General features: G+C 42.0%; 1 protein-coding gene across 17 annotated transcripts in view; it reads left to right on the forward strand.

The window, feature by feature from the left end:
• Positions 1 to 16,056, forward strand: part of raraa (retinoic acid receptor, alpha a) — an 866,000-nt gene that overhangs the window by 604,511 nt on the left and 245,433 nt on the right. Inside the window, exon 1 of one of the 17 annotated variants that reach the window (XM_072249131.1) lies at positions 8,170 to 8,374. The exons of 15 other annotated variants lie outside the window; for them this stretch is intronic. The gene's annotated coding sequence lies outside the window, so the exon portion shown is untranslated. Of the gene's footprint in view, positions 1 to 8,169; positions 8,375 to 16,056 lie in introns of those variants that run through there. One more of the 17 variants, XM_072249127.1, reaches the window with a different exon arrangement.

Consider the following 16,056-nt stretch of genomic DNA (forward strand, 5'->3'; position numbering starts at 1 on the left):
TCAGCCAATGGCAGTACTATCGTCAACAAACATAAATATGGCATTGGGGCTGTGGTTAGCCTCACTGTCATAAGTATAGTGCGAGTAGAGCAGGGGGCTATGCACGCAGCCTTGTGGCACACCTGTGCTGATGGAGATTGTGGAGGAGATGTTGTAGCCAATCCGAACTGACTGGGGTCTGCAAGTGAGGAAATCGAGAATCCAGTTGCACAAGGTGGTGTTGAGGCCAAGGTCTTGAAGCTTATTGATTAGTTTTGAGGATAAGGAGTGATAAGCTATTACCTTGTCACAATCACAAGTAAGACCAATTTCAGTACGAAAGTAGGGCCTGGCTGTTGATTCAGTGAACTTAAACAAGGGATCTATGAAAGATCTGAACAAATTTAAGAAGCTGTAGTATGTTTAAAGACAGGCAAAAGAAAAGGGAAGTTGTGTGCTTACAGATCTATCAGTTGTCAGGTGGAAGTATTACACGTGATCCATTCTTCCCAGGACTTCATTCAAATTTAAAACGTCTAATATATTAACAGTTCAAAAAGGAGAGGCTTAAAACCATTTATTTCTTAAATTTCAATTATAGCATTAATTGGAGCTTATTCAAAATAATTCATGGACAAAAGGAAGCTTGAGAATGTTGTTCGGAATAATAAATAATTCACTTTAAATGCATAGAATAGAAATATTCTTATTCAAAAGAGAACTTGAATAAATAAAACTGAAATAGTTAAACCCTATCTACAGTGTGATTATTGTTTCAGTATGAATGCAGGGTGGGGTCAGTCTGAAATGCAAATACACCTGTGTAAATTCACTAACTAAACCAAACCATGTTTTTGCCTTGATTTATGTACTTATTGCTGCATGACTGCATGAAAAAAATGTCAGTTTTGGACCTGCTGTGTCAGCAATGCTTGAGCTGATGGAAACATTGGCAGTGGGCATTCATTTTAGAGCTTGAAGTCTGCCTAAAATGGATGTGGCTTGGAGCTAGGAAAGCAAATCTTTCCTCATGAATGTAACAGGAAGAATACTTTCCTAATTCATGAATTGAATTTAGCTAGCCCTTCACTCTTTTTAGGTGGTAATCCAAACAGCCCTCCAGGATCTCTTGCTGGTTGGTATAAATCTTTGTATCAGAGAAGTACAGCAAAGCCCACAACTTGTCACTTCCTGAGTTTCAGTTCAGCACAGTTGTGACCAAAAGGATATTGATCAGGAGGGGGGAGATTCCTGACTGATTGTACCCTTTCTTGATAAATGGCATTGTGCATGTTCTATTAAAGCAATTACCAGTAATTCCTTGTCTGGTACTTCAGTTAAAATTAGCTAACAGCCTCACAGAGTGATCCAAAGACAAATCATCATTTGTGTTTCTTGTGGAGTGAGCAAATTTTAAAACAAGTTGAACTTTTTTCTTTTCAGCACTTTCGACCTCCCCAAATTTAAAAAAAACTGCTATTCAAATATGATTTCACAGCAGCAAATTTCTTGTTTCAGTGGCACAATAGTATTGCGACATAACATTAAAGGCATATTACCAATGTGTGTTTTTGTTGTCACATCTGTCTCTGTAAGCATTGATTGCTACTTAACAGAGTGAGACTGCATCTAATACTGCTGTCATCTTCGCTCAGAATCCTCAGCTACATGTTTCAGGACTTTTTAACCAAAATACAGTTGGGAGACATGAACTTTGCTTTTGCTCATGGGACTTGCTGGGGTTAGTCACAGGACCCAAGATTTGTGGAAGAGCTGTTTTGTGAAGCATGCTTGAATTTTATTCTAAGTCGTGTTCACTTGACACACAGAAGCTGTTTATGTTGGGAGGGGCCAGGAATTTTCCTGAATTTGCCAGCATCTTTTCAAATAAACAGTGGAAATTTAATTTAATAAAATCTATTACCTGTATTAGGAACACAATCCAGTCCCTTGTGTATACTGGAGTAGCTTATTTCAGTCGGACTGATCTTTCAGCCCCAGTAGCTTGGCGTACTTTGAACAGAGGAGCAAACTGGAAAGAGGAGAGCAGATTTTTAAAAACATTAAGAAACAGTTTCCCAGTTTTAAATTTAATGGACAATCACATTATCATTTTTTCTCACTGAAACTGTCGGAGTGCTTAGATCCGCAATTAAAGTCACATACACGTAGGGAATCCATGCCTTCTTAAGGTATTTAAGGGATCCAGCAAGCTCAGCTTGTTTATGACACCACACTGAGATTTTATTTTATGTGTGTCAGTCAATATAACAATGATTTATTCATAGATATTTTCACAGATTTATAAAATCAGTTTTTCCTTCTTAATAAGTTAAATGTCAAGATTGTCTGGACAATGGGCTCCCTCCCACCTGCTGCTTTTACCTCAGGCATTTGGTTCAGAGAATAATAGAACCTGTGATAGATGATACTTTCCAATTGTCAATAATAGAAGGAGGAATCTGGTGTTTATCAAGAAGATTAAAGCTCTGAGCATATTCTTGACAAAAATAAATGCTGCGCCATTTGCCTGGAATCAACAAATCTATGATTCTAAGCACGTGCCTTCAAGGTACTTCTGAGAATAGATTTGGCTCATGTGCCAAGTTGCTAAATGCCAGCCCAACAGCACTGCTGAATTAGGAATAAACATGCATTGATCGGTTATCATTGACAGGAAATACTTCCTTTGCTGACCCCACAGTATACATGGTCTCAGATTCTGCATTTCTAATGAAGGCAAAACTGTCGGCATCCACAACAGTGAAATTGACTGTTGCTTCTGGAATCTGCACATTGGTACTTCAGTGTAAAAAGGCCAGGGTTGTTGTTAATATTTCACTGCTCCTCCACAGGATGGGCTGTGAGAATGCTCGCAGATTTCCAGTAGAATGGCGGTGCGTTCAGACACGGCGGCTTCTACAGGGTCAACCAATAGTGTTATTGGCTTTTTAAAACTTTTATTATGATCGCAAGACCCTGCTAGACATTAAGAACTTAAAGTACTGCAGGTCGACCCCATCAGCAAGTTGCTCATTGGCAGAGAAACTGAAGGAGCTGGACTTGTGCATACCGTGATGCTGCCTGGACAGAGAGGCATCAATATGCACTCTAACCATGAGTGATCATCTTGGTTGTTTTTCTTGTGATCGTAAGATCCTGTTGGACATTGGTGGGTGTGAAATGCTGCAAGTCCAATTCATTGGTTTATTGATGGATGGCAGGAGGAGTTGCCGTAGTGTCACCTGTTTGCAGCTCAGGAGGATGTGTTGAAGTTGGGTGCTCCACTTGAATGCTGGAGCCAGTGTGGTGTGGCATCCATGCTGGAGTTGAAGATATCTCCCCCCCGCCCGCTGTGTTCGCTCGGCAGAAGACAAACTGTATTGTGTTTGACTGCAGATTGCTGCAACATTCATGGACTTGGGCTATACTTTTTTGTGTGACTATATATTTACTGCTGTCTTATATGTGCTATATTTGCCTTGTGCTGTGTATGACTGTTGATCCTGTATTTTGCACCTTGGCCCTGGGGAAACAGTGTTTTGTTTGGCTGTATTCATGGCTATCCATGATTAATGTGTGGTTGAATGACAATTGAATTTGAACTTAAAGATGGAACTCTTTTCTGAAGTCAGTGAATTAACAAGAACTTTTCTTAAAGATCTTACTTCTGCTCTCAAACTATTGAAAGCAGCAATAGCATATTAAGTGGAATATAATTACTGTGGAGTACTATTCTGGCTCTGAAAAAACAATTTTATTTGTGAAGTCAAATGACCTTAACATAAATTTTTCATATTTTCAGGGATTTCAAAATAATTATGTATTTTATTATCTTTCAACCATGAAATCCTGCTATTTATTTCATTCTCAGTAAACTGTTTGCTGAGTCAGCTAACTCAGCACATGTTATGTTTTTTAACTTCAAAACAAACTAATTCAAAGGAAGCATGGGAGTCTGAGTCTAACTTCATGTTTACTTTAAGCGAGGCGCGCTCTATCATGTGGTAGAGCGATGGCGTATGCAATTCATGTATTTTTGCATATAATTAATAAATTATATAAACCAAGAATGCTTAATCAAGCAATATATTTACAATATTACTGAACTATTAAATACACGACAGCCTGGCCTATCTAATCACATCACCATTGCAGACTACCACAGATCCCCTGCGTTAGCCTGAAATTAATGTCAGGTGGGAGGAATCCTATGCTGCATTGATCATTAGAGAATTTTCTTCAAAGTCAGTAGTAATCATAGCCAAAATGCTGACCAATGTGAAAGAGCTGAAGTTCTAAATTTTCTTGGATTCCCAAAACAGGGGGTTTGGTAACAACTTCCATGAGAGACCAAAGTCATATGGGAGATAATGCCTTCAGTCTCAGTATATCTGTAAACAGTATATGCTTAGACTATGTTCAATTTTTTTTGTGCTTGGAAGACCATTTTTAAGACCAGAACAGAAAATCAGAGACTGAAATCTGCTAGGCCTCTTTTTTTGTGCGTGATGTGCCAGTGCACACTGAATTTAGGCACGCATGCTCTCATCAAACAACATACAATGTTCATTTGATGTTGCCTTACACAAAATTTTCCTGTACTTATAAGGCCAGCAAGAGCAGTGAGCTATGTCTTAACTGGGGGATTAGGACCTGCTTTGGCATTAGTCATAGGGCTTGACTTCCCTGGAATCCATCTTCTTTCAGATCCACGTCTTTAATTTTACCAAGTTACTTTTTACCGCCCCCCCCCCGACCTCTTCACCTGATCATCTGAATTATTGTGTTTGAAAAACTTCTTTATTCAAAGAGCAAGGGAGACGTAGGGCAGTAAACTAACAGGCCAGCTAAAAGACATTGAGTTGACAGAAAATAATGTTTTGTGAAAGGAAGATCACTTTTGATCAATTTAAGGGAGTTTTATGACATAACAATGCTGTGGATTAAGGGGAACTGATTCAATTCCTGAAGACATTTGATAAGATAGAACATTAAAGGTTATTATGGAAAATGAAAACTCATGGTATGCGAGCTAACATTTTGGTGTAGATAAAATGTTGGCTGTGGTAGCAGGAAATAGAGAGTGGGCATAAATTGGTCTTTTTCCAGTTGGCATCATGTAACAAATGCTGTGATACAGAAATGACTTGGATAAAGCACCAAAGACATGGCTGTTAAATTTGTTGATGACATAAAAGTAAATTCTGAAGAACATATAAGGAGGCTAAAAAGAGATAGAGGGTGATTAGGTTGAGAGGCCAAAGATCTGGCAAATAGAATGCAGATTCTGAGAGCGCAGAAACTCTTTGACCTAACTGGTCTGTGCCAGCTAGTCCCACTTGCCCGCATTTGATCCATATCTCTCTAAACCTTGTATTTCCTGTCAATATACCTGACCAAGTGCCCCTTAAATGTTCATGTCAAAATGAATCTGATGTGGGAAAATGTGAAACTGTCCATTTAGGCACAAAATTGTAAAGAAACATTCTTTCTGAATGGTAAGGTACAGAAGAATTTGACTGTCCTAAAACATAGTTTGCAGGAGGCTCATCCACAGCTACAGCATGACATTTAGAAAACCAGCAGATTGTTATCATTAACTGCTGAGGATACTGAGTGCAAAAGAGGGAGGTAGGTGCCACAAAAACAACCTCTCACTCAATGTCAGCAAGACCAAGAAGATGATTATAGAAACATAGAAAATAGGTGCAGGAGTAGGCCATTCGGCCCTTCGAGCCTGCACCGCCATTTATTATGATCATGGCTGATCATCCAACTCAGAACCCTGTACCAGCCTTCCCTCCGTACCCTCTGATCCCTTTAGCCACAAGGGCCATATCTAACTCCCTCTTAAATATAGTCAATGAACTGGCCTCAACTGTTTCCTGTGGCAGAGAATTCCACAGATTCACCACTCTCTGAGTGAAGAAGTTTTTCCTAATCTCGGTCCTAAAAGGCTTCCCCTCTATCCTTAAACTGTGACTCCTCGTTCTGGACTTCCCCAACATCGGGAACAATCTTCCTGCATCTAGCCTGTCCAATCCCTTTAGGATCTTAGACGTTTCAATCAGATCCCCCCTCAATCTTCTAAATTCCAACGAGTATAAGCCTAGTTCATCCAGTCTTTCTTCATATGAAAGTCCTGCCATCCCAGGGATCAATCTGGTGAACCTTCTTTGTACTCCTTCTATGGCAAGGATGTCTTTCCTCAGATTAGGGGACCAAAACTGCACACAATACTCCAGGTGTGGTCTCACCAAGGCCTTGTACAACTGCAGTAGTACCTCCCTGCTCCTGTACTCGAATCCTCTCGCTATAAATGCCAGCATACCATTCGCCTTTTTCACCGCCTGCTGTACCTGCATGCCCACTTTCAATGACTGGTGTATAATGACACCCAGGTCTCGTTGCACCTCCCCTTTTCCTAATCGGCCACCATTCAGATAATAATCTGTTTTCCTATTTTTGCCACCAAAGTGGATAACTTCACATTTATCCACATTAAATTGCATCTGCCATGAATTTGCCCACTCACCCAACCTATCCAAGTCACCCTGCACCCTCCTCACAGCTAACACTGCCGCCCAGCTTCGTGTCATCCGCAAACTTGGAGATGCTGCATTTAATTCCCTCATCCAAGTCATTAATATATATTGTAAACAACTGGGGTCCCAGCACTGAGCCTTGCGGTACCCCACTAGTCACTGCCTGCCATTCTGAAAAGGTCTCGTTTATTCCCACTCTTTGCTTCCTGTCTGCTAACCAATTCTCTATCCACATCAATACCTTACCCCCAATACCGTGTGCTTTAAGTTTGCACACTAATCTCCTGTGTGGGACCTTGTCAAAAGCCTTTTGAAAATCCAAATATACCACATCCACTGGTTCTCCCCTATCCACTCTACTAGTTACATCCTCAAAAAATTCTATGAGATTCGTCAGACATGATTTTCCTTTCACAAATCCATGCTGACTTTGTCCGATCATTTCACCGCTTTCCAAATGTGCTGTTATCACATCCTTGATAACTGACTCCAGCAGTTTCCCCACCACCGATGTTAGGCTAACCGGTCTATAATTCCCTGGTTTCTCTCTCCCTCCTTTTTTAAAAAGTGGAGTTACATTAGCCACCCTCCAATCCTCAGGAACTAGTCCAGAATCTAACGAGTTTTGAAAAATTATCACTAATGCATCCACTATTTCTTGGGCTACTTCCTTAAGCACTCTGGGATGCAGACCATCTGGCCCTGGGGATTTATCTGCCTTCAATCCCTTCAATTTACCTAACACCACTTCCCTACTAACATATATTTCCCTCAGTTCCTCCATCTCACTAGACCCTCGGTCCCCTACTATTTCCGGAAGATTATTTATGTCCTCCTTAGTGAAGACAGAACCAAAGTAATTATTCAATTGGTCTGCCATGTCCTTGCTCCCCATAATCAATTCACCTGTTTCTGTCTGTAGGGGACCTACATTTGTCTTTACCAGTCTTTTCCTTTTTACATATCTATAAAAGCTTTTACAGTCCGTTTTTATGTTCCCTGCCAGTTTTCTCTCATAATCTTTTTTCCCCTTCCTAATTAAGCCCTTTGTCCTCCTCTGCTGAACTCTGAATTTCTCCCAGTCCTCAGGTGAGCCACTTTCTCTGGCTAATTTGTATGCTTCTTCTTTGGAATTGATACTATCCCTAATTTCTCTTGTCAGCCACGGGTGCACTACCTTCCTTGATTTATTCTTTTGCCAAACTGGGATGAACAATTGTTGTAGTTCATCCATGCAACCTTTAAATGCTTGCCATTGCATATCCACCGTCAATCCTTTAAGTGTCATTTGCCAGTCTATCTTAGCTAATTCACGTCTCATACCTTCAAAGTTACCCCTCTTTAAGTTCAGAACCTTTGTTTCTGAATTAACTATGTCACTCTCATTATTGTCTTCAGGAGGTGGAAACTGGAGGTCCTTGAGCCAGGTCCTCACTGGAAGATCAGAGGTACAGAGGGTCAGCAACTTTAAATTCCTCTATTATAATTTTGGAGGATCTGTCCTGGGCCCCGCACGTAAGTGCCATTGCGAAGAAAGCACAACAGCATCTCTACTTCCTTCAAAGTTTGTGAAATTTGGTATATCATCTAAAACTTTGACAAACTTCTATAGATGTGTGGTGATGAGTATATTGGCTGGTAGCATCACAGCCTGGTATTGAAACCCCAATGCCTCGAATGGAAAATCCTGCAAAAAGTAGTGGATACTGCCAATCCATCACAGGTAAAGCCCTCCCCACCACTGAGCACATCTACACGGAGCGTTGTCGCAGGAAAACAACATCCGTCATCAAGGACCCCCATTTTCCAGGCCATCCTCTCTTCTTGCTGCTGCCATCAGGAAAAAGGTACAGGAGCTTCAAGACCCACACCACCATATTCAGCAACATTTTAGTCCATGAACCAGGACCCCAAATTTGGGCCACTGGTACCATCTGGGGGAATAATTATTATAGTGATTTTTGGCAAGGTATACAGCCCTAGTGCTAGAAAATATGTGCTAGCATTGCAGTGGTGGTAGTTTTCCATGCCTTTGTTTGGAAGCATCATAGTGATGGCACAAGGGCACAGTCTACGTATGGAGGATATCCTTTCTCATCCCCTTGGACCACTGCTGTGGGCCCCGTCCACACCAGAAGGATTGCTAAGAAAGACAAATAAAGCTACTTTAGCCACAACCTTGCAGAAAAATGTAACAGTAGAAGAGCCCCTCCCAGGAAACTCTGCTACAGTGGTTGATGGAACGAACTTGGTCCAAAGAGTGAAAGGTGATCAAGTTACTTTCAGAGATGTTGCCACAACAATTCTGGGTATGGCTCTGAGGGAAGGCAGTCAGAGTAGCAGAATAGATGTTGTGTTCAACACATACAAGGAGAACTCTATAAAGAATAGTGAAAGATCTCTACGGGGTGAAGAGACTGGTCATGAGTTGCAAGGTATCACAGGCACACAGATGGTGAGGCAGTGGAGGAGCTTCCTGACCAAAGACAGTAACAAAAATAGTCTCATTAGCTTCATAGTCCATGAATGAAGGAAGGCGGAGTACAGAGCAGAGCTACAGGAGAAGATTCTGTATGCAACTGTGAAAGACAAATGTTACAGAATCACATCTCAAGACAGTGAGGAGGTGTCAGCTCTTCAGTGTCAACAAGAAGAAGCAGATGGCCACCTACTTCTCCATGCTGCCCATTCCACAAGAAGGGGATACCAATCTGTAGTGATCCGCTCAGAAGACACAGGTGTCTTTAGCATTTTGTGACAAGATTGAGACCCCATTGTTCCAGAAATGTGGCACTAGAACCCGTACAAGGCTTGTAGACATCAGGAAGGTTGCTGCCACTGTTGGCATAGTGGTTTGTAGGGCTCTCATCGGGTTGCACGCATGTACAGGATGTGACACTGTGAGCACTTTTGCAGGCAAAAGGAAGACAAGTGTCCTAAAACTTCTGACCAGCAACAGGGAAACTTAGGACACATTATTAGAGTTGGGTCAGGAATGGGACCTCTCCCCAGAACGGATGGACAAACTGGAGGCATTTACATGTCTCCTGTATGCCCCAAAAGCATCGACCACCAAGGTCAATGAGCTCAGGTATCAGCTTTTCTGTGCCAAAAAAGGTGAAATCGAAAGTCATCAACTCCCACCATGCAAGGACTGCTTAACAAAACATGCACAGCGAGCCAACTACCAGGCTGGTATATGGAGAAGATGTTTGGAGAAGGACCCACAAGTGCCAAGTCCTGTTGGCAGAGGATGGAAGATGGAGAGAGAAGAGGAAGCTGAACAGTTGGTGGTGCACTGGATGGAAGGCCAGCCAGCACCCGGTGCCATCCTGGATCTACTGGCCTGTAACTGTCCAAAAAAATGTTCACTCCCAAGATGTATGTGTATTGCAAATGGCCTCAGGTGTACTGACATGTGTAGACTGGCAGACTGTGAGAACCAGGCATCCACCTCAGAGTATGGAAAGTTCAGATGAAGATGTGGAAGACATAGAAGACTTGGAAAATTATTAATAGGTTATGAAGGTATGAAAAAAGTATGGAAAGCAGTCTTTGATTAAATATATTCATTTTACGACCAAATGGGGCCTAGGTTATGGCTGTGTGGAACCCCATATTTGAATTATTGTACTGTAATTCTATATGCTATGACAAAAGCTTAAGATTGTTTTGATTTGATACAACAATATGGAAAATATCATGACATTGATAAAACTACAGAAATCTCTCCAAATGAGGTTTTTTACCTTTTGTGGGGTGGAGTAACATTTTCTGCTGTACTGATGTTAATATGGCATATATACAAAAAGTGATTACTTATTTGAAGTAATAAAGCTACCACTGGTGCAATGCTATCACATATTTTCTAACTATTTTCTAACTCTAGAGATGTATACCTTGCTAAAAATCACTATGAACATTATTCCCCTCAGATGGTACCGACCAACCCTACTGGCTCACGGACTATTTATTAGCCCTCAACCATCAGGCTCTTGAATCAGAGGGGATAACTTCACTTAACTTCACTGAATTGTTCCACCACATACTGAACCCATCACAAACTATGGACTCGCCTTCAAGGACTCTTCATCTCATACTCTCAATATTTTTTCTTTTTTTTCTTTTGTATTTTCACAGTTTGTTGTCTTTTACACACTGTCTGTTTGACCTGTTGGGCACTGTCTTTCATTGATTCTATTGTGTTTCTTGGATTTACTGTGTATATCCACAAGAAATTAATCTCAGGATTGTACATGGTGACATATATGTACTTTGATAATAAATTTACTTTGAACATTAATGTTTCAGTTATGTTAAGCACTGTGTACAGTATTAGTTTCATTATTTGAGGAAGGGTGTTAATGTGTTGAAACAACTTGAGGAATTTTACAAGTCTCATTCCCGTATTGGATGTGTTGTTTTACTGGAAGCGTTGGACTGGTCGGGTCCATATCTGCGAGAGTGTGGGAAAACAAGAAAGGTCCAGTGGTGAGTGTGTAGAGGATGTTTCTCCTTGTGGAAGAATCCAATTATAGTAGTCACCCATTTAAGACAGCGATAAAGTAAAATGTTTTCTCTCATGTGGCAATGACTATTTGAAACCCTTCCACAAAGCGGGATGAAAACAGAACTTTTAAAGGCAGCTTGCTAGATTCTTGATAAAGCACAGGGGTGCAGGCTTGCTGTAGGGAGATAGGAATGTGGATTTGAGGTGATAATCAGATGGTCTGTGATCTTATTAAATGGTGGAGTGGGCTTGAGCGGTTGAGTGACCTATTCTTGGGCCTGATTTGAATGTGTATGTATATCATTTCAGAATGCTTGTGATGAATATAACAACGTTTTACGAATCGCTGAACCTGCTGTTGGCAGTTTGATCTTGCAGTTTAGTTTAGAATATAAAAAATAGCATTGTGTTGTATAGGTTTGATAACACAATGCCTGATATTAAGAGATTCAAATTAAATTACTGCTTTAGATGACATTTAATACTCAGATTTTCCCTGATCTTTTGACCACAGTTTTGGGGTGGGAAGTTGCTATGTGGTCTATAAACTGGACTGATAAATGTTGTAGATATTGAAGGTTGTGAAACAGTCTGCAACTGAGCTTTCTGAGTAAAAGAAAATCTCGGGTGATCTAAAAGGCTGGAAGAGGTTAATCCAGCTTCAATCCCAAATTAAACCTTTGCATGTAAACAGGGCTCCAGGCTGCAAGTTGAAGAGTTTCATTATGTTGCAGTATTTGAAAACTGACAATGATGGAGGGTAGTATAAAGAAAGCACATTTGGAAGTCTTTAAAAAACAAGGCTGGATTTGCAATATTCTGTGATAGAGTAAAGTAGCTGGAGGGTACGCCTTACAAAAGATGTCTTATCAGATGGATGACATACTCCTGACTCGAGAGGGGAAAATCATATAGGCAATATACTTCTGTATATAACAAGCAATAATGAGCAAGCCGCAAATAAATGCAAGAGGGCAAGGGGCCTTGGAAACCAGATAAGTGAAGTGTAATATGCAATAAAACCATCTCAATAGCTTAATTTGCTTTCCTTAGCTGAGTTGAAAGGGTAATGGATAGTGGATTCAGCAACATCACATCTCCCCACTTCCCTACCTACACCCCACTTTTGAGCAAGTTGACAACTGTGAAAAATATTATTGGCACTGCATTGCTTTAGGCACTTACAGATACAGTAGTGCAATGGGCATAATTTTTCAGTTGGGAAGTATTTGTACATTTACATGTACATGACTTGGATACTTTATGAATGATTTGTCTTTAATGTAATGGAATGCAATATCCTGCAGGATGTTTGCAATAAGAGATATCAGCACTGTTTTAGATTTGTCTACTTTCTTATTGTTTAGGGTGCTATGTAAATGGAAGATGTTACAGATCTTTTAGGATTGGCATTGTTCAGATCTAAGTGAATTGGCTCCTGTTCAAAAATCGTATCAGTCTTGTTCAAGTGCATAGTAGTAAGATCTGAGACTTTGCAAGTAGCTCTCATGGCCTACCTTGTATCCCTATTGCATTTACACTGAAACACTAGATGATTTACTCAGAAGGTTTTTTTTAATAAATCATCTTTTTCGATGGGACATTATACTGGAGTACAAATTGCAATCTCAGGAATATGTGAAGGGATGTATGAGGTAATTTGAAAATCATAAAATTAAAAAAGGACTTGTCTATTCACTCTCTTGTCCACACTCACCTTTCAATAAGATTGTGCTGATGTATTTTCCATAAATATGCTTTATTCTTAAAATATGCACTGATTTACTATTGGGACGTGTTATTTTCTTTATTCCCTGTACCAATCAATTCAAGAGATTAATTTACAATGAGTCAATGCCACCAATGTTTCATTGTTGAGCGTTGCATCAGGAAAGTGTTGAAGAGGCTGTTATACCTGGCCCACCTCTTCAATGGACCCGGCACTGTTGTCTTTCCATATCGAGCCTCAGAGGTAGCTGCACCAAGCCTCAGTGTGTCCTTCAATGTGTACTCAAGTCTTACTGCAGGGTTTTGACCTGCCGTTTGACCCACTGAATTCCTCCAGCAGATTGAATGTTGCACTCCAGCATTGTAGAAAATGCCAATCGGCAGCTTTCATTTGCAAACACCTTCCACCAGAAGCCAAGAAGTTCAAACTTAAAGCAAATCATCTGCTGTACCTGTTCAGATGCTGGTCTTTGCAATTAATTGTGGTAGTTCCATGAAGTAATCATCCCAGACTTTAAATGCTCCAGAATGACCAAATTGCTTTTGATTAATAAGTCTGTAAATCCTGAAATTCTTTCCCTGAATCTCACCCTGTCTCTTTCTGACTTTAACCTCTTTGACTGAGTTTTGGATTATGTGGCTCCACATCTCCAAATGTGGTTAGAACGGGGGTTATAATTTGATAATGTCTTGCATTGAGATGTGTTTTGTTTCAATTCAGTGGCCACTTTATCAGATACACCTGTACACCTGCTCATTAATGCAAATATATAATCAGCCAATTGTATGCCAGCAACTCAGTACATAAAAGCAGCAGGTATGTGGAAGAAATGTGATCTCAGTGATTTTGACCGTGGAAGGAATGATTGTTGGTGCCAGACAGGGTGGTTTGAGTATCTCAGAAACTGCTAATCTCCTGGGATTTTCTCACACAACGGTCTCTAGAGTTTACAGAGAATGGTGCAAAAAACAAAAAAAAATCCAGTGCGTGGCTGTTCTGTGGGCAAAAATGCCTTGTTAATGTGAGAGATCAGAGGAGAATGTTCAGACTGGTTCAAGCTGACAGGAAGGCAACAGTAACTTAAATAACCACACTTTACAAGAGTGGTATGAAGAAGAGCATCTCTGAATGCACAACCTTGAAGTGGATGGGCTACAGCAGCAGAAGACCACGAACGTCCATTCAGTGGCTACTTTATTAGGTGCAGGAAATACCTAGTAAAGTGGCCACTGTGTATAGGTGCAATGTTAATGGAATTTATTGCTGGTTGATGTTTTGGGTCTGAGCTGCTATGCAATACCTATAAAGTTACTATAAATCACAGTAAGGAATATATTAAAGTAAATATTGTATAAGAGAACAAAATAGTGAGAGTAACATACCTCAAAGTTGCTGGTGAACGCAACAGGCCAGGCAGCATCTCTAGGAAGAGGTACAGTTGACGTTTCGGGCCGAGACCCTTCGTCAGGACTAACTGAAAGAAGAGCTAGTAAGAGATTTGAGAGGGGGAGGAGGAGATCCGAAATGATAGCAGATGACAGGAGGGGGAGGGATGGAGCCAAGAGCTGGACAGGTGATTGGCAAAAGGGATATGAGAGGATCATGAACCAGGAGGTCCGGGGAGAAAGACAAGGGGGAGGGGGGAACCCAGAGGATGGGCAAGGGGTATAGTCAGAGGGACAGAGGGAGAAAAAGAAGGAGAGTGAGAGAAAGAATGTGTGTATAAAAATAAATAACGGATGGGGTATGAGGGGGAGGTGGGGCATTAGCAGAAGTTAGAGAAGTCAATGTTCATGCCATCAGGTTGGAGGCTACCCAGATGGAATATAAGGTGTTGTTCCTCCAACCTGAGTGTGGCTTCATCTTTACAGTAGAGGAGGCTGTGGATAGACATGTCAGAATGGGAATGGGATGTGGGATTAAAATGTGTGGCCACTGAGAGATCCTGCTTTCTCTGGCGGACAGAGCGTAGGTGTTCAGCAAAGCGGTCTCCCAGTCTGCGTCGGGTCTCGCCAATATATAGAAGGCCACATCGGGAGCACCGGACGCAGCATATCACCCCAGCCGACTCACAGGTGAAGTGTCGCCTCACCTGGAAGGACTGTCTGGGGCCCTGAATGGTGGTGAGGGAGGAAGTGTAAGGGCCTGTGTAGCACTTGTTCTGCTTACAAGGATAAGTGCCAGGAGGGAGATCAGTGGGGAGGGATGGGGGGACGAATGGACAAGGGAGTCGCATAGGGAGCAATCCCTGCAGAAAGCAGAGGGGGGGGGAGGGAAAGATGTGCTTGGTGGTGGGATCCCGTTGGAGGTGGTGGAAGTTACGGAGAATAATATGTTGGACCCGGAGGCTGGTGGGGTGGTAGGTGAGGACCAGGGAAACCCTATTCCTGGTGGGGTGGCGGGAGGATGGAGTGAGAGCAGATGTGCGTGAAATAAATGGGAGAGATGCGTTTGAGAGCAGAGTTGATGGTGGAGGAAGGGAAACCCCTTTCTTTAACATCTGCTCTCCCCTTCCACATCTGCTCTCACTCCATCCTCCCGCCACCCCACCAGGAATAGGGTTCCCCTGGTCCTCACCTGCCACCCCACCAGCCTCCGGGTCCAACGTATTATTCTCTGTAACTTCCGCCACCTCCAACGGGATCCCACCACTAAGCACATCTTTACCTCCCCCCCCCCCCCCGCTTTCCACAGGGATCGCTCCCTACACGACTCCCTTGTCCATTCCTCCCCCCCCATCCCTCCCCTCTGATCTCCCTCCTGGCACTTATCCTTGTAAGCGGAACAAGTGCTACACATGCCCTTACACTTCCTCCCTCACCACCATTCAGGGCCCCAGACAGTCCTTCCAGGTGAGGCGACACTTCACCTGTGAGTCGGCTGGGGTGATATACTGCGTCTGGTGCTCCCGATGTGGCCTTCTATATATTGACGAGACCCGACACAGACTGGGAGACCGCTTTGCTGAACACCTGCGCTCTGTCCACCAGAGAAAGCAGGATCTCCCAGTGGCCACACATTTTAATTCTACATCCCATTCCCATTCTGTCATGTCTATCCACGACCTCCTCTACTGTAAAGATGAAGCCACACTCAGGTTGGAGGAACAACACCTTATATTCCGTCTGGGTAGCCTCCAACCTGATGGCATGAACATTGACTTCTCTAACTTCCGCTAATGTCCCACCTCCCCCTCGTACCGCATCCGTTATTTATTTTTATACACACATTCTTTCTCTCACTCTCCTTTTTCTCCCTCTGTCCCTCTGACTATATCCCTTGCCCATCCT

This window comes from Mobula birostris, chromosome X (genome assembly GCF_030028105.1).
Source record: "Mobula birostris isolate sMobBir1 chromosome X, sMobBir1.hap1, whole genome shotgun sequence".
Taxonomy (NCBI): domain Eukaryota; kingdom Metazoa; phylum Chordata; class Chondrichthyes; order Myliobatiformes; family Myliobatidae; genus Mobula; species Mobula birostris.